At 42.5% G+C, this 18,355-nt stretch overlaps 1 protein-coding gene across 2 annotated transcripts in view; it reads right to left on the bottom strand.

Moving 5' to 3' along the window:
- The window catches only part of LOC135198466 (uncharacterized), a 79,073-nt gene that overhangs the window by 14,058 nt on the left and 46,660 nt on the right, over nucleotides 1–18,355 (bottom strand). The window lies entirely within an intron of this gene.

Genomic DNA, 18,355 nt, shown 5'->3' on the forward strand with positions numbered 1-18,355 from the left:
CGATTAGAATAAAAATGCCAAAGTGCCAAAAAGCACTGTCTCCTTAAGGGAAAGAGACCCACAAAACTAAGTGGTGCTACATCAGACTGACCAAGTAACAACATAACGGTGCCAACTAAATTTCCTTATTCGCAATTAATGAATACTGGTTGCTTCTTTCATTTCTCCTTCCCATGTGCAGCTTGCAAAGTCCCTCTGTAGACATGTAATGTAAAGACACCTTCCAATTATATCACACCCAAAGAAAGTATTGGAGCATCAAGATGGGGAAGGGTTCCCATGGACTCTCACTAACATGGAGGAGGCAGACGTAGAGCAATTTAAGAGTGCCTCCTCCTCCTATTCATTGTGCAACATTATCTGCAAGATCTCCAAAAATCACATCAGTGTTGAAGAAGCACATTGCAATGATCAGGTTGTTATGGTGAGTGAGCAGAAAAATTTTATTTTTATAATAAAATAAAATTTTATATATTATACTTACTAAGTACTAATTACAAAACTGTTAGTTTCTACTTATCGTGGCAGATCAAAATTTTAAATTTGCGGCTGCGCTCTTTTGTTTTGGTATAAACAAATAGCACCCACTTTGGGGAAGAATAAAGGCACAACACAGCTCGAAGAGCTCGATTCGTTTCTGACCTATGTCCATGAGAGGGGAGGAGGGAGGTCTCTGATCATGTACTTACTTGGTAAGTACATATGAAACTTTATTATAAAAAAAATGTCATTTTTATACAAGTATCTTAAAAAGTAGCTACATAGCTGAATCCACATTGACAGGCGGTGGGATACATTAAGGTGACCAGATGAGAAAAAATACAGGGTTAATTTTTTTCGGTTCAGAGGTGTAAAAACTAAAAATTATATTGTTAAGATACAATAAAGTTTTGTACATACTTACCTGGCAGATATATACTTAGCTATAGACTCCGTCGTCCCCGACAGAAATTCGAATTTCGCGGCACACGCTGCAGGTAGGTCAGGTGATCTACCGCCCCTGCCGCTGGGTGGCAGGAATAGGAACGATTACCGTTCTAGAACCAGATTTTCTCTTCCACCTGTCCTCCTGAGGGGAGGTTGGGTGGGCCATCAATCGTATATATCTGCCAGGTAAGTATGTACAAAAACTTTATTGTATCTTAACAATATCATTTTTTTGTACATGGAACTTACCCAGCAGATATATACTTAGCTGATTGACACCCTTGGTGGTGGGAAAGAGACAACTATTTACTGAATAGACAGGTAAACAACATAACGTTGTAGGTATAATAAATAAAACCTTGGTTCCTACTTGATCAGGCGGAAGCCTCCATGGCTAATGCCTAGGAATCTGCTCGCCTCAAGAGCCTTCAAGCGAAGGATTGACCTAGTGGCTAAAGTTCTTGTGGGGTCTGTCGATGGGGTCTTATCCATTTTTTCACTCGACAGAGCCTCTTACATGACAATATGCCTATGCCTAGTGGCATAATTAAGGAGCACAACACCGATCCCGATCACCTGATCCTACAAACTAGGGTTAGTGCTTAAGTTGAAAAGAGTTATCTACAAACTCCTTTCAAACAACCCAAAGAAAAAACACGACGTTAAATAAAATTTAACTCACTAGTTAAGGATCAGTATCTGCTCCCTATCCCAGCAATGTATCCGCAGACACGTATCAACCAAGAGAGAAGGATCCCTCGAAGGTTATCTTGACATCCTTCGGATAATGGGAAGTCAACACAGAGTTGCATCTCCCGTATGTGACAGCTAATATGTCCTTATGACATATTGTTAGGGAAAGAACAAGAATTCGGAAAAGCTCGCACTTCATGCGCTTTTAATTCTCAGCTGTTTGAAGGAATCATCAATGCACTTATCAAGTGCTTAGGAGATCACAATGTCTCAAAGAAGGCCAGGGCGTTCTTTGATATAGATCTCTTCTGGGTGAAGCCTGGAGCCTGGCTAGCGCTTGGCAGGCGCCTAGCGCCTGTCTAGCGCCCCTCGCGCCTGGCTGGAGCCTTGCGCCTGAATGGCGCCTAGAGCCTGGCTGGAGCCTCGCGCCTAGATGGCGCCTTGCGCCTGGCTGGCGCCTTGCGCCTGGCTGGCGCCTAGCGCCTGGCTGGTGCCTGATTGGCTCCTCCTTCCTGGCTAGCGCTCGCGCCTGGCTGGAGCCTTGCGTCTGGCTGGTGCCTTGCGCCTGGAAGGCACCTGGAGCCTGCAGAAGACTTCATGATTACTGTCTATGAGTCTGCATGCCTCAAGAGTTTCAGCGAGGTAGGACCTATGACTGACAAACCCTTCTGGATCATGTCAATGGGGCTAGCCCGCCCCTTACACGACAGAGCCTTCTCGGATCGTGCCAATGGGGGCTGACCCACTTACATGGCAGAGCCTTACCTGTATCATATCAATGGGGGACTAGCCCTCTTAAATGACAGAGCTTTAGGTTTCTCTTTAACTGGAAGGAGCCTTGCGTCTGGATGGATCCTCAATCCTGACTGGAGCCTAGCCTTGAAGGAGCCTGGCACCTGGATGGCGCCTGGTGGCTCCTAGAGCCTGCTGGCTCCCATAGAGCCTGCCTGGCTCCTAGAGGCCATGCCTGGATCCTAGAGCCTGGCTGCTCCAGAGGCGGCCTGATACTAGAGCCTGGCTGGCTCCTAGAGCCTGGCTGGCTCCTAGAGCCTGGCTGGCTCTAGAAGCCTGGCTGGTGCTCCTAGAGGCCATGGCTGGCTCCTAGAGCCTGGCTGGCTCCTAGCCTGGCTGGCTCCTAGAGCCGGCTGGCTCCTAGCCTGGCTGGCTCCTAGCCTGGCTGGCTCCTAGAGCCTGGCTGGCTCCTAGAGCCTGGCTGGCTCCTAGACTGGCTGGCTCCTAGAGCCTGGCTGCTCCTAGCTGGCTGGCTCCTGAGCCTGGCTGGTCCTAGAGCCGGCTGGTCCTAGACCTGGCTGGTCCTAGAGCCCTGGCTGGCTCCTAGAGCCTGGCTGGCTCCTAGAGCCTGGCTGGCTCCTAGAGCCTGGCTGGCTCCTAGAGCCTGGCTGGCTCCTAGAGCCTGGCTGGCTCCTAGAGCCTGGCTGGCACCTCGCGCCTGGCTTGGCTCCTCCACACTTGCTGGAGCTTCGAGCTTGGAAGAGTCTCTAGGCTGTCTGACGATGTCCACATCGGACACTCTTATATCTGTCCGATTTGTTCGCCTCTGGCGCATTGCGCCAGTTGGAGGCCACCCGCTCCTTCTCAGTATCCGACCATGACAGAGTTCCGTGGAACTGTCCGCCTCTGGCGTTTTTCGCCTGTATTGGCATTTGGCGCTTGGCTGGCGCTACATTGTCCGAGAGTCCTGAACAACCACATAGTTTATCAGGAGACTGGAGAAGGGTGGAAGAAATTCTTCCCCTTTGAGCTTTTGGCCCTGGCCAGGGGAGGTGATTTTAGTCAGCTACACCCAGAGACGACAGGATATCTAACAACACGAGAGAGAAGAGTCTTCCTCCGAGGAGGATCCTTCGTGAACACTTCTTTTTTGCCAACGAGCTCTTCGTTACATGTTGATGAGGTTCCTCGTTGCAGAATCTTCCCTATCCTTGCCCGAAGGAAGGGAAGGAGTCTGGAAGTCGAAGGAGACTCTGAGCTGAAATTGGGCGGAACCCTGATTTCTAGCTCTTATTGTATCCTTCTGAATACCTTCTGGGAAGCATTTGAGCCCCCTCATCGCACCCCGAAGACTCTGTAGGCAAACGTTTATTTTAAACCATATCTTCTTCTGTAGATGAAAATGTAAGTACCCTGCCTGGGCAACTAAACTTCTCTCTGAAAGCGTTGCGTCAGGAATAGAGGGATTTATTTCTTTTGCCCGACATACTATGCTGGCAAGAACCCATTGCCGAGTCTCCATTGAATCTGATGCGAGATTCCAATGCACCAAAAAATTCACTTGTGTTCTTGGTCGTTTAGGGCTAAGAGAAACAAAGAATTCCTTCATAAAACTTCCTCAAAGAAGTCAGATGAGGAGCAGTTCCATTTTGTCGGAACACAGGAATCTGTTGGCCACACAAAAAAAAATCCATTCGAAGTACATGATCCTACTCTTGTCGTATTGCGGTATCGTATAAGATCCCGAGATCTTAATCCTCTGTTATCTCTAATTCCCTTTGTAGAGACAGAGTATGGCCTTTAACTGCGTTCTTTGATAGCAGATATTATAACATAGGTGATTCTTCCCTCTGAAAGTGAAGAAAAAAACCTCGCTATGTGGTTCACAGAGGTATCGGAAGAGGACAGTTTCCTCATTAACCCTAACGATCTGCAGCAATTCTATGTCTTAGCCATGACTATTGTCATTTACCTTGAAAAAACCTCTCATTCATGTCCACTTCTGGTCAGTCTGCACGCGGACAGACTCAGAGTGGAGAGGTTTTATAGGTCTATTTATAATAGATTCTGATAGAATATCCAGATACTCTTGGAAAAGCCTTACGAAACATGCTGTGAGAAGAACGTGACTTCTGTGAATCCAACCTCTCTAAGGCCAAAATGAGGCATACATACCTCTCTTCCTTTGACGCCCAATTATCTTAATATCTGTTAAGAATTTATAACTAGGGGAAAAAAGGCTAAAGTTTATTCCCCTTCTTTAAAATTTAAAAGATGTCTTATATTGCTACCTCTCTTGGTTCGAGGAAGAAGCAGTCTAAAGGAAGCCTGTTCGTCTTCTACCTTACAAAGAGATCTATGAAGAAGACTTTCCGCAGGTTCTCACAACTCTTTTCAATAAATGTTAGACATACGTTAACAGTTATTATCTTCGATCGAGAAGGTTCTCACGGACATGCAAAATCTTGCATCGAACCTCTTAAGGATCGTTACGTTCCGTGTCTGTTCCCAAATAGGTTCTTCTTTTGTTAACACGAACCGGGCGAAAAAAGAGATTCTCGATGCTCTTTGCGATATGAGAGAGTCGTGGAATTGGCCTAAGTGATTAAAATAAATCATTTCATCATTCCTTGTAAGCGACGACCCCTTTTCGATTAAATGGGTAACGAAATCAGGAACGAATCTTGCCGTTACCGAGCCTGCTGTCCGAGAGGCTACTGGACTCTTAAGTTAATAACTCGCTAAAACGAGAAAATATCTTGGATGGTGCTTCTGGCACAATTTGCGCCAGGCTGGCGCTTCCTTCTAGTTCATTTTTAGGTTATGTGCCATAACATCTATGCCTTTATGGTACCCGACATCCTTCCACATGTTAATTCCGTTCTAGTGGGAAAAAAAACTTTTATATAGTAGTATAGTCCATTCAGGAAACAACTTCTGCCACTAAAGAGAATGTTTCCATCCGACTCACCCAACTTCTCTTGAGCAATATCCGAATTTAAAAAGGGTGTGTGCGTTTCTCGAAAGGATGAGAGAATTATTATATATCGCGCGCTGCCGTATTAGAATCCTTTATAATACTGTCACATTGTGGTAAACAGCATTAATCTAGGAAACCTTTGTAAGGATACTAGGAATTCTGTAGTTAACCTCGGTATGTGCATAAGACTTGACCATACCGTAGTCTTAAAGTGAATTCTCTACACATTCATCTTCTCACTAAGCATGTACTCTAATAGCCATGCTTTTCGTAAGCATGAGAGCATTATACAATATCACTAAACATGTACTCTAATAAGCCATGCTTTCGTAAGCATGAGAGCATTATACAATATAGAGTTTCGCTGCGTTTTAGAATCCTTTAAAAATGTTACCTACGGTAAAACAGCATTGAAATGTAATATCTTTCTTATTGAAAGCTTCTTAGCCAAAAGGCAGACAATATTTTATTTATGTTTGCTTAACTATCCCCTCAATCCGAGGCTAAAACCACGATTGTAGGGGAGAGACACGGTTATTCATTCCATCCCGCAGGAGAGAGACATGTTACCGCCACTCTATGACCTGACACCTACATGATACTGCGTTGGTGTCTAAGCGATAGCAGCTCGTTAGCCGACTGGCCTTACTCTTCCAGAGTTGCCAGCTACTCCATTTAATAAAGGAATCTTATAACATTATTATCGAACTTCAGGAAGTTCTATAATGCATATCTAAGCGAAACAAGACTTCGATAAATCTAGAAGCTAAGTAGGTGTTGTCTTAACAATCCCTTTAAGCGTAGTCCTTCCTAGGAAAATTCCTGGAAGGATACTGGTAATTGAGTTGCTCAGCAAAGAAGTAACTACGGTATGTGATTATGATTTGCCATATCGTATTCTCATACAGCAGATACTCTACTACCTTCTTTCCCTGCGAGGCAGATAGAGAAAGGATATTCTGGCGCCTGGATCCTTGCACCTAGCGCCTGGAATGTTCCGCCGCGCCTGGAATGTTTTCGCACGCCTAGAAAGGAGACGCGCTCCTGGAACGTTCCGCTTGCGTGGAAGGTCCCGTGCGCCCTGACAGTTCCGAGCGCCTACTAGACCCTTTTAGAAAGAGAGCTCTTGCCCGCCCGGAAACGTTCAATGGAAGGATCGTTCTGATTGCCACTCTACTGTAGGCTCCTTGGCTCTAGCCGTCTGTTTTTCTGGCGCAATTTGCGCCAGGCTGGCGCTTCGTCTCTTTGAAGGCGCCTTGCGCCAAGAAAAATTTTCTAGAACGCGGCTCGCGCTAGTCTGTTAGCTGGAACGCGGCTTCCTGGCTGGCAGCGGCTGGCTCTTGCTCAGTGTTCTCTTAGTTTTCAGAGAACGCGCTAGATCACTCCAAACATACATTCTTCGTCTTTTCGGATGTAAGATGAAGAGACGCACACTTTTTTAGGATGCCTTATCAATAGCTATCCTTGGCAGTCTGGGACGTTCTACAGAACCTGCCGAGGGACGCTGACCGTGGGGTTCTCCCTAACCTTCCTGCGGCTGTCGACTTTCCTTTTCCTCCTCCACTGGGTCTGGGAGTTTGGGAGGAGAGGGTCTAGGCCTGGAAGCGCTACGGAGCCGATCAGACGCACCCTCCACTGCACTGGGAACCCCTATATTCACTTCTTACCTTTTTAGAGCTCGCCTTTTGAGCTCCATCCATTTATCTTCAAATTTGCACATATGAATTTGTAGATTCTGTGGAGAAGGTGGTGATGAGGATGCAACAACTACTAGAATTGTCAATACTCTAACTGCTCGTTAGTACGAGAGCTCTTAAAGCTTCTAAAGGAAGCGTATCTAGTTATATGCTTTCTGACTTCCTAAAGTAGGAAGTTAGATCTTATATTTCCTTCATCAAGTTCTAACACTTATACACGTATTAGTGAAAAAAAAAAATCAATATTTCCCTTATTGCAAAATATAAGTGTCTACCGAAAAATTCGGTAGTTTCACGTAATATATTCTTCGAAATTTTGAAGCCAAATTCATTAAAAAGTTAATAAAAGCGTATGCCAAACCAAAGACCCAGTACTTCCCTGCAAAAGACAGCCCAGAAGGTCGATGGCGATGAAAAAACGAAAATCAAGTCAGGAGGTAGCAACAACGTATGTTGACACTACCGCGACAGAGAAAATCTGGTTCTAGAACGGTAATCGTTCCTATTCCTGCCACCCAGCGGCAGGGGCGGTAGATCACCTGACCTACCTGCAGCGTGTGCCGCGAAATTCGAATTTCTGTCGGGGACGACGGAGTCTATAGCTAAGTATATATCTGCTGGGTAAGTTCCATGTACAAAAATGACATTTTTTCGTCATTGAAAAACTAAAACAGGGACACTGCCCTTACCATTCATAAAGCAGCATTCAAAAGTTTCTCTCACCCTATTTATCCTAAATTGCAAAGGAATTGAATGAAAATTCAATTGATTAACAATGAGTTTTTTCCTCTGATCAAATTAGCTGAGATCAAGAACACCCATAAAATCAGCTGCAAAAAATAGGTATCAGCCAGACACTTCACCCAAACTAAGGCCTTCTCCTTATTCCTGGCATTCTAAAATAGTGGAAATAAGAGCTCATAATGATTATAATCAAAAGGGACAGTGTTTGGATTTGAAATATTGAAAGTATTCCAATTTCTGACTGTTATTTCAATATTTACTGTCATTTGTGCTTTTTCAGGGTCCTAAAAACCCTGAATTTTTTATATTGAATCTAAATCAAGGTAGGCTATAATTTAATGACTACTTACCAATGACTGAACAGTATTAAAATTATCTACAGGCAAAACACCACTGGATGACAGAGAGTGGTACTGGCTGGTTGTTGGTAGGAAGGCAAGAAGGGAGTTAGGGACGTGCATGACAATACTGACGTCATGATGGTTCGGTGGGAAATTTGGTTTTGTGTTCTGGGAAGGTAATCTCGCAAATTATGCCATGCAAAGCAGTTTATCATTTCCTTAGTTATATACACTGCACTGTACAGTGCGAATAAGTACAGTGTACACCTATGTATAGTTTGGTCAACTTTTTATTTTTCTGTAAGACCTTTATTCCAATTTTAGATCTTTCAGTGAAAACTGGGGACATTTTAGGGGACAGCAGTGGGACAGGTCACTGAAAACGGGGTTTCTGGGGGACATCAGGTCACCCTAGGATATATGGACATAAACTACTCAAAAACACTCTATGATAGCCAGTGAGAGCGCTACAACAGGTAGAAACTGCCTCTGGTCAGTGCAGATCTCGACCTGTAGTGGCATGGCGGTATAGCCTTGGGATGCCTCTACTCCAGTGAGAGCTTTGCAATGAATGAGTACTTTGATGGCTATCAAAGCTTAACAATCTAAAACAAATGACCTCGCCCTGGGTGCAGTAGCACAAAACTGACCGCATAATCTTGCTTGCCTACCAATTTGGTAGTCCCAAGTTTGATTCCCCACTCTGCCAACATGGAATCAGAGGAATTTATTTCTGGTGATGAGAAATTAATTTCTTGATATAATGAGGTTTGAATCCCACAATAAGCTGTGGGTCGCAATGCTAAATAACCAGTTGGTTCCTAGCCACATAAAAATATCTAATCCTTTGGGCCAGCCCTAGGAAAGCTGTTAATCAGCTCAGTGGTCTGGTTAAACTGAGATATACTTAACTTTAACCATGCCATCCATGGATAACAGACCTCGAGTACTGTATTTTTCATACACTGTCTCCACATCACGTAAGTAATGCAGAGCGAGCACTGATCTGCACCTCCAATAGTGGACTGAACGATCATGGAGAGCAAATTGTTACATTTAAAAACCAATGAAGTGGAGACTGCCCTTATCTCATGAGCTTTTCCTTTAAATTTAAAGAAAACATCCTCTTTAATTCCTGAGTGCAACTTGGGTATTGCATCTCTCAAAAAGAAGGCCAAAGCATTTTTGGACAATGGACCAGAGGTTCTGAGAGAGGCCTCTTATCCTCTTAGTCTTCTTGATATAGTGCTTAAACACACTACTGGACAGAGAGCTCTCTCCTGGTCTGCTGGTCCAAGTTCTTGATGGTGAACGAATGGAGCCAGAGATTGGATGGAGTTTTGTTCTTTGCCAAGAATCCTAAAGTAAGGGAACAGACCACATCTCCTCGTCAAAAGCCCACCTATGTACAAGACATTTACAAAAAACATAGGTTGGCAAATATCCCTGTACATAATGTAAAACTTCTCAGCCAAGATATAGACACACTTTTCCCAAAAGTATCCATAAAAGATGTAATAATGTTATGGAGGAGTGATAATGGTGTAGTTACATTTCACAATGTCTTCGAGGGTTGCATATGAGAGAGAGAGAGAGAGAGAGAGAGAGAGGAGAATTGGGGAGAGAGAGGAGAGAGAGATCGTAATTGGTGGATGGATAATAAGGAGTGGTTTGATGACGGGTGTGAGCGTGAGTTGTCTGTTGGAGCGGTCGCTGAGGTAGTCGATGGCGAGAGTCTGTTAAGTAGAGTTGTAAGGAGTCAGTAAATCGGAAAAAACGGTTAGTCATAGTAACCAGCATTACATATTGGGTGTTTTCTTGATTGATATTTATGTTGTATGGTTGTTGTGTGTGTCCGTCTGGTAGTTGTTGAGCTGAAGAGGTTTGTTTTACTACTTGGTTTTGCATTTTGATGGTTTTGTGAGTAGTCTGTTTAGACAGTGTTGGAGGTTGTGGTTTGTTGTGCTGGTTTTGAGTTGTATGATTTGTCTTGTTGTTTTTGAGCTGTTGGTATTTGTTTGCGTATTGATTGGGGTGTTGTTTTTTAGGTTGTTGTATGGTTTTGGTGATTGTCTATCTTGGGTAATGAAATTTAGCGGCTATTGTTTCGACGACTAGCCTATATCCAGCAGATGGCACAGTGTCTAGCCCTGAATATATAGTTTGAGGTGAGTACATGTGTTTGTGTTTTGTGTTCTGTACTTCAGTAAGCCAATTGTCCTGCATGTATTTTGTAATGTGAAGAGGAAAGTGTGGCAGAGGGGAAAGTTCGTCAGTCGGAACAGTCAAAGTGTGGGAGATCTTGTTGCTTTACTTGTAATCCCAATCCCGCACAACTTTCCTAAAAACAAACTTGGGCCATTTGCTAGCCACTTCCCCCATACAATTGAATAAAATAATGCAACTTGTAGAGCTCTGAGTAACTAATAACGTCTTTTCCTTTGGTGATAACTTATGCTGTCAAAATTTTGGTTGCAGTATGGGGAGATCACTTAGTCCTGTGTTAGCAAACTTATATATGGAGTGTTTTGATATACGAATTATAAACCCCATCAAACCTGCAGATATGATTTGGTTTCATTATGCAGACGACATCTTAACATATACTGAAAAAGTGAGTAGGCCGATTTTGATGTCTTTCTACAAAAATTAAATCCCTTGGTCCTCAGCATAATATATAAAGTAGAATGGGAAAATGACAACCAAATCCCCTTTTTAAATGCCTTGCCATCAAAACTAATAACAACTACAAATTCACTGTCTACAGGAAAGCGACATTCTCACTTTCACACAAATTTTTACAGCTATCATGACATTTTAGTTAAAACTCAGCATAGCAAGTAACTTATTTCTTAGAGCCTTGAGAATTTGTTTCCCAGATTTTCTTAAAGAACTTGAAACAATCAGATATCAACTTATCTTCTTAAAATACCCAAAGCACCTAATAGAAAAAGCTATACATAAAGCAAAGAACACTTTTTACAAAGTCACACATAAATGGGATCTCTTCTCTCCTATTTATCGTGATTTTTTGTTTTTGTTTTCTAACATTTTTAAAACATGTCATGATCAAGTTCAACTCATCACCTTTAAAATAAAAACCAAATTCATTAAGGTGGCTTGAACGATAATGTTATGGGGAGCAACCAAAGAAAATATATATTTTCATTATAAAATTTAATTGGATACTTACCCTCTGTTAAAGTTAGCTTATATCTCCACTCTGATAAACAAGTCAGCATTCAAACAAAAGATGATGATCACTTGGCTGACCCGGAAGACTGTCTAGTATCTAGTTCACCTGTTCTCTACCAGGTATGTTCAAATGTTGTAGCTTTAGTCAGAATTCTCCTTGACAGCCCACTAAGTGTGGGGAGGATGGGTAGAGTCTACTTTAACAGTAGGTAAGTATCCAAATAATAAATTTTATTATGAAAATTAATATTATTTGAGATAAATCTTACCTACTGTTAAAGTTAGCCGATTCCCACAATGAGATAAAGAATGGTGGGTAGTGCATAGACAAATTCCGCTTTCAGCCAAGCAAGCTAAGAGCTTCTCCTATGAAACCCAAAATATTCTTACCTGATCTGGAATCCTACCTGGATAATACTGCCGCCAGAAGGTGGATTCTATTCAGGGTGTAAGGCTCCCATGTGTGTGCAGTCAGGAGCAGCCTTGCAGTGAAAACCAGTTTGTTTTCAGTCATAATGAATAGAAGTGGCATGGTGGGACCCCTGTGCCCGAGTCCAAAACCCAAAAAATGACAGCCAAGTGTACAAATAAATACCCATGATGCAAAAGTATGCTCCTGCACAACAAATGTATCTTCATGCTTCCTAGAACATCAACATCCGGGATTAAAAATAAAGAGGCTAAAAGATTGCTCTTTCATTTGGTTCAGTTCAGGAAAAGACTTTATCCACAATTACCAAAAGGCTGAGGGCTTTACAATTTTCAAACAATTTATACATCTTTAAAATAATGAGCAGCAAAAACCAAATTGCACTTCCACTGAGCTGCATTAATTATGTTGTCATGAGACAAATTCTTAAAAAAATCACAAGTTTTGAAAGTAAACTGTATTTTTCCTAACTATGCAAATCTGAGGTCCTTTACATAAGGAATTACTACCAGCACCAGCTGGACCGGTCGTAAGATTTAATTACAAGGTAGTTCGGCAGTAACTGCTTGTCCGATGGTCGGGTGCTTTAGGCCCAGGAACAGAGTGAGGGGTGGCATGAGGTGGGCCTTTATGTAAAGGAACTCAGGTTTGTGGAAAAATGCAATTTACCGTATATACTTGCGTATCTTGCGACTTTTGACGACCCAATTTTGGAGCTAATGTTCAGGGGGTCACATCATACATGATATAGAATTTGATATGTCATAATCACACATAAGTATCGTATGATTCATACATGAGATAATGAATCGATTATGTAATAATCACACATAGTATCGTATGATTCATACATGAGAATATAGAATTCGATTACGTAATAATCACACATTAGTAACATATGAAAAATAAAAAAAACATAATGGACATGCATTTTTTCCATGGATCTTTTAAAAACTTATGATTTACTTCACTGCATCCTATAATATATGTATTTTCATATTGCTATTTGTTTGTATTTTAAAATATAAACATAGCAATCACAGTTTTGGTTTGGAAATCAGCTGAGTATGATTGCGAGGTAAGTTTGTTTTGCTATACTGAACTTAAATTAAAGCAACTTTCTTGCTTCTAGTTAGCGCAAATGAATCTCAAGATACTCTATTTATATGGGACATGGTTATTTTACATTATACGAAATGTTTTCCAAGTCGAAATATCACTTAAAAACGTATTGTTTGTGAAAGAAATTGTTATTTTTTTCATCAGTAGATGGTGCTGAGGGTATGTTTATTGCAAAAACAAAAATTAACAGATTCCATTCAATATTTTCACTTGTTCTCATCAGAATAGTACGAGCTTTATGTATTTATCTTTCATTGGAATGAAAACAGTAAAATGTGTTCTTTCATGCCCAACAGCTCTGATTAAAACACATTTCTCTCAAATTTTGTTTACGGTAGAGTTTGATGGTACTATACCGAAGTTTGCGACAGTTTCATCCACATTGCCGATGCACGATAATGTCGTTAGTGGATAAACATTCTTTCCCCAAATTCAGCTAAAACTTACAGATTAAATTTAGCAGTATATGCCCTTGCCAATCTTTTATTTATAGCGAGTAAGGATATAATAATGTAAAAATATATCACTCCTATTCTTCTTAACGTCATTTGTAACATAATTACGGTAATTTTTTACTATTGCACGGTGGTTGAAATGCAAGCAAAGAGGCTGTTTTTATCAGAATCGGTTGTTCATAGCAAATCAGCTGTTTCTGGCTGTATGTGTTTTCAAAACAAGTATATCATTACTAATGATACTTTTGGCATTCTCTTTTATTTTTTTAAACTTAACTAGAAGATGAGATAGTTAAAGAGATGGAAGAAAAGGGGTTAGCCTAACTAAAAATCGGAATAGATAGAGGAGGAAAAGAGGTTAGCCAACTCTTTTTTGGTCTCAAATTTAACTCGCATAATACGTGAGATATGTGATAAAATAACTTTTTAAAAGGTGAAAATTTGGGGGTCGCATGATATGGGAGATCGTGTGTTACACGAGTATATTCGGTACTTTCAAAAATTGTGATTTGTTCAGACACATTATACAAACCATCGGTCCTTTACATAAGGAAGACTCACTTATCGGTGGGAGGAATCCGAGTCTTGTGAACAGACTGGTGTTTGCCCAACCTGGGTTCCCTCCCTGATTGAAAGAGTAAAGGGGGGGGAACCTAGTCTCTGTCCAACTGATTGGAGTGAGAACTGCAGGATCAACGGCCAGACCTCTGGACCAATTCATAAGAGGGAGGGATGCGTACCTCTTATGAATAGCAAGCAAGAACTTATGTCATAAGTAAGAAGCCAAACATAAAGCACTGGGTTTGTCTCTTACTGCTGTCTGCTTCCCCCCTCGCTAGGGAAGGGACGGATAAGTGCTTCTATCCCTAATTACGTAGCTTACCTGCACCGTCGTCCTGTCCAGCATGTGACGACCGCTACCCTCTGCCCGCAGGGAGAGGGAAAAAAGGGAGGACAGAGGAGCCAGTCGCACACTCATTCATTCTCCATTCATGCGATATCACAAGGACAAGATGCAACCTTGTCCTGTTAAAGAAGCTGGGTAAGCTACACAACTTGTTGAGCAGCCATCATGGGTCCCAATGAAAAAGTGTCCAAGGACCTATGGGCAATATCCCGAAGGTAGGAGTTGAAGGTGGTCTGGTTGGACCACATCACCGGCTTCAGCACCTGTGCAACAGACTCGTTCTTGCAGAATGCAAGGGTTGGACCAATACCTCTAACTTCGTGGGCTCTCGAATGAAAGGTACTGGTGTCGGCACTCCTCTCGGAGTCATATGCTTTCCTGATCACCTCATGAAGCCAGAAAGAAACAGTGTTCTTGGACACTTCTTTCTTGGTCACCCCGGTGCATACGAAGAGGCGTCGATTCTCAGGCTTGAGTTGTCGAGTTTTCTTCAGATAGCGCCGTACCACTCTAAAAGGACAAAGCGGCATCTCTTCCATATCCTTACCAGTGAAGTCCTCTAGGGAGGGGATCGTGTAGGACTCGAACCTGGCATCAGGGACCGAAGGGTTCTGAGCCTTCGCTACGAAATCCAGGACGAAATTGAGCTCAACTGATCCCCATCCCCTCGAGTGTTTGACATCGAAGGAAAGACCATGAAGTTCTCCTACTCTCTTCGCCGATGCCAGGGCCAGCAGAAAGACGGTCTTGAGGGTCAGATCCCTGTCTGATGACTCTCGGAGAGCCTCGTAGGGTCTACAAGTCAAACTCCTTAAGACACATCCCACCCCGGGGGCCTGAGTTCCCTGGGAGGGCAAGACCTCTCAAAGCTCCTCATCAGGAGAGATATTTTCATGGAGGAGGAAATATCAACTCCTTGCAGCTTAAGGACTAGGGCCAGGGCGGCTCTGTATCCTTTGACTGCAGAGACAGAGAGGAGCTTCTTTCGGCGAAGAAAGATGAGGAAATCCGCTATCTGCTGAAGCGTGGCTCTGAGCGGAGAGAGACCCTGTCTACACCAACCACAGAAGACAGACCACTTTCCCTGGTATACTGCTGCAGAGGACTGTCTGAGGTATCCAGCCATATCTGTTGCTGCTCGGCGAGAAAAGCCTCTCGCTCCCAAGAGACAGTGGATAACAGCCAGCAGTGAAGACACAAGGAATGTACTGCCTGGTGGTACCGTTCCATGTGCAGTTGGCACAGCAGGTTGTGCCGTGGGGTTATCTCTTGCGTTGCCTCCGAGAGAAGAGCCAGCAGGTCCTCAGGCCATTTGGGTGCCACCAGAATCATCCAAAGATTGCTGGTGACCTGCACCCTGCTGATCACCATGCAAATCATGCAGAACGGGGGAAAGGCGTAAACTACGAGGTTGTCCCACGGATGTTGGAATGCATCCTCTACAGCTGCCCATGTGTCTGGCACAACTGAGAAGAAAACCTGCAGTTTTCTGTTGCGCCGGGTGACGAACAGATCCACTACTGGACGCCCCCACAGGTCGAACAGCCTTTCCGCCATATCTGGGTGAAGAACCACTCTGTCCCAATCACTTGATTCTGATGACTGAGCTTGTCTGTCACTACGTTTCTCTTGCCTGGAACGTATATGGCTGACAGCTCTACCGAGTGCGCTACGGCCCACTCGTGCACCTGCATCGTCAACTGGTGCAACGGGAGGGACACTAGGCTTCCCTGTTTGTTGACATATGCCACTACTGTGGTGTTGTTGCTCATCAACACCACCGAGTGCCCCATGAGTCGTTCCCAGAATTCTTGAAGCACAAGAAACGCTGCCTTGAGTTCCAGAAAGTTGATGTGAAGGTGTTTGTCGTGATGGTTCCACACTAACAGAACCTGAATGTATTTGGTCATGCTCAAGGAAACGAGCCTTCACTTCTTGGACATTAACATTTTTTTTAACCTCAGCTTTTAGACAGACTGATGGTTCTGGGGTCAACCAAGGAGGCAACTTAGAGCAATATATTGTCTTAATTTTTTGGTCTTTAACAGACACACTGTCAACTGCACCATTAAATCTTACATGAAAAGGCTTGGATTCTTTACTATTTGCAAACTGCTGTGGATCATTTTGGTTAAGAATAGATTCTGCAGGGTTTTCTGAGGAAGCTCTAAATTTGACCATATACAACAGTCCCAGTTCCTCTTCATGCAAGTCTAGAGGGAGCTCTTCAGAGTCGGTATATAGACTTCAACTGGAGATGTCTTAAATGCACCAGAGCATATTCTTAGACCAGTATGATGACTATTCATAACTCCCACTCCTTAAGTTTGCTTGCACTTGCCAAAGAGTAGATTTGGCAACCATACTCAAGATTTGATTTACAGAGAGTCATATATCCATAAAAGTGACCTCCTATCAGCACCCCAGTTAATACCTGACCACTTTTAAAATGTTAAGGGACTTCTTTACCTTAATTTTCAAGGGGTCAATATGACTAGCCCATGTTAGTTATGATGACAATGATGATTTAGCGCAGTCCGACGAATGATGATACGCTACAACGGCACAGCGAAGCATCTCTTCCCATCTCATACAATATATGTTACTATATTAATAATCTTCCTCTGACATTTAGGCTCTTCCCCATAAGATTACAGAAGCAGGGCGTTAGGACCACTGCAATAAATTATGTGTATACAAATGTGCACTTCAAAAATTACTAGAAACACTACTCTTTAAACAAAAGTTAAGAGAACTGTGTGAGAGTAGGTCCAACAAATATGCATTATTATTATTAATAGGTGTTAGTTTTTCCAGACCTCTGAGTCTCAAGTAGACTCTTCTCGGGCTGGTTCTCAGGGATCAATCCTGAGAAAAAAAAAAAAAAAAAAAAATTAGACTTTATTTGAGAAACCCGTCTTATTTAAAAAAATTTATGATTTTATTAATTGAAAAATCCCTGCTTTCCGCAAGAATATTTTTCATTTCTGAACTCCGCAGATAAATAGATCTTTGCTGGGTCCAATTTGGGCACTCAACAAGCAAATGCTGCACTGTCATGGGTATTTGACATCTGTTACATTTCACTGGGTCAGCATGTGGTGTTGACATCAAGTGACCATGTGAGAATCTGTGTGTCCTATACGTAGCCTTGTTAGGATCACCTCTTTTGCTCTTTCCTCCTGTGAGGATGTCCTCCATGCATAGACTTCAGTTTTTATATTTTTAAGTTTGTTTGTTGTTGGCACCGAGGCCCATTCTTCTTTCCAATCCTGGTAAATTAATGTTTTAACTGATTTTACCCAGTCTGACACTGGGGCATATGAAATTGTTGGAGGGATAGTGCAGGCTAATTTTGCAGCAGAGTCTGCATATTCATTTCCTTTTATTCCCACGTGTGCTGGGATCCAACATATTTCCATTGATATTCCTGATTGGAGGAGTTGATGAATTTTTATTTGAATTTCCTGTACTATTTGGTTTCCTGATTTATACTGTCCTATTGCATCTATAGCGCTACGTGGAGTCACTGAAAATTACAGACACACTTGCTTTTTGCCTCAGATATCATATCTAGAGCCATCTGTATGGCTGTGACTTCAGCAGTAAATACTGATGATATTGAAGGTAGGCTTTTTTTACTTAACATATTTTTCGAATATGCAGATGCTCCTACTCCAACATTATTTTTGGAGCCGTCTGTATATATCATAAATTTGTCGCCTTTTCTTCTAATGTGGTTCCAAAGCATGTTGGCGGTACATTTCCGTACTTGTCATTTGTTTTTTGAGTAGGTAAGACAGGGAGGTACATATCTTACTCTATTTAAATCCATGGTGGTGGCAATTCCATTGGTGGGTGAAAAATTGGATTCATATTATGTAGTTCATTATGTATCTAGCTCTTTTTGGAAAGAGCTTGTACTATTAACTGCTGTTACTTGATTACAGTTTTGGAAGCAGTAAGTTGCAGGAGACGATCCCGCTTGCATTGAAAGACCTCTTTGTATTGTTATTAAATTACGGTGATGTGTTTTAAGGGCAAAATACCTGCCTCCACCAAAAGTGAGTTTGTTGGGGACGATCGGAAAGCTCCTGTGCACAATCGCACGCCTTCATGGTGCACTGCATCG

The sequence above is a fragment of the Macrobrachium nipponense genome, chromosome 22, assembly GCF_015104395.2.
Source record: "Macrobrachium nipponense isolate FS-2020 chromosome 22, ASM1510439v2, whole genome shotgun sequence".
Taxonomy (NCBI): domain Eukaryota; kingdom Metazoa; phylum Arthropoda; class Malacostraca; order Decapoda; family Palaemonidae; genus Macrobrachium; species Macrobrachium nipponense.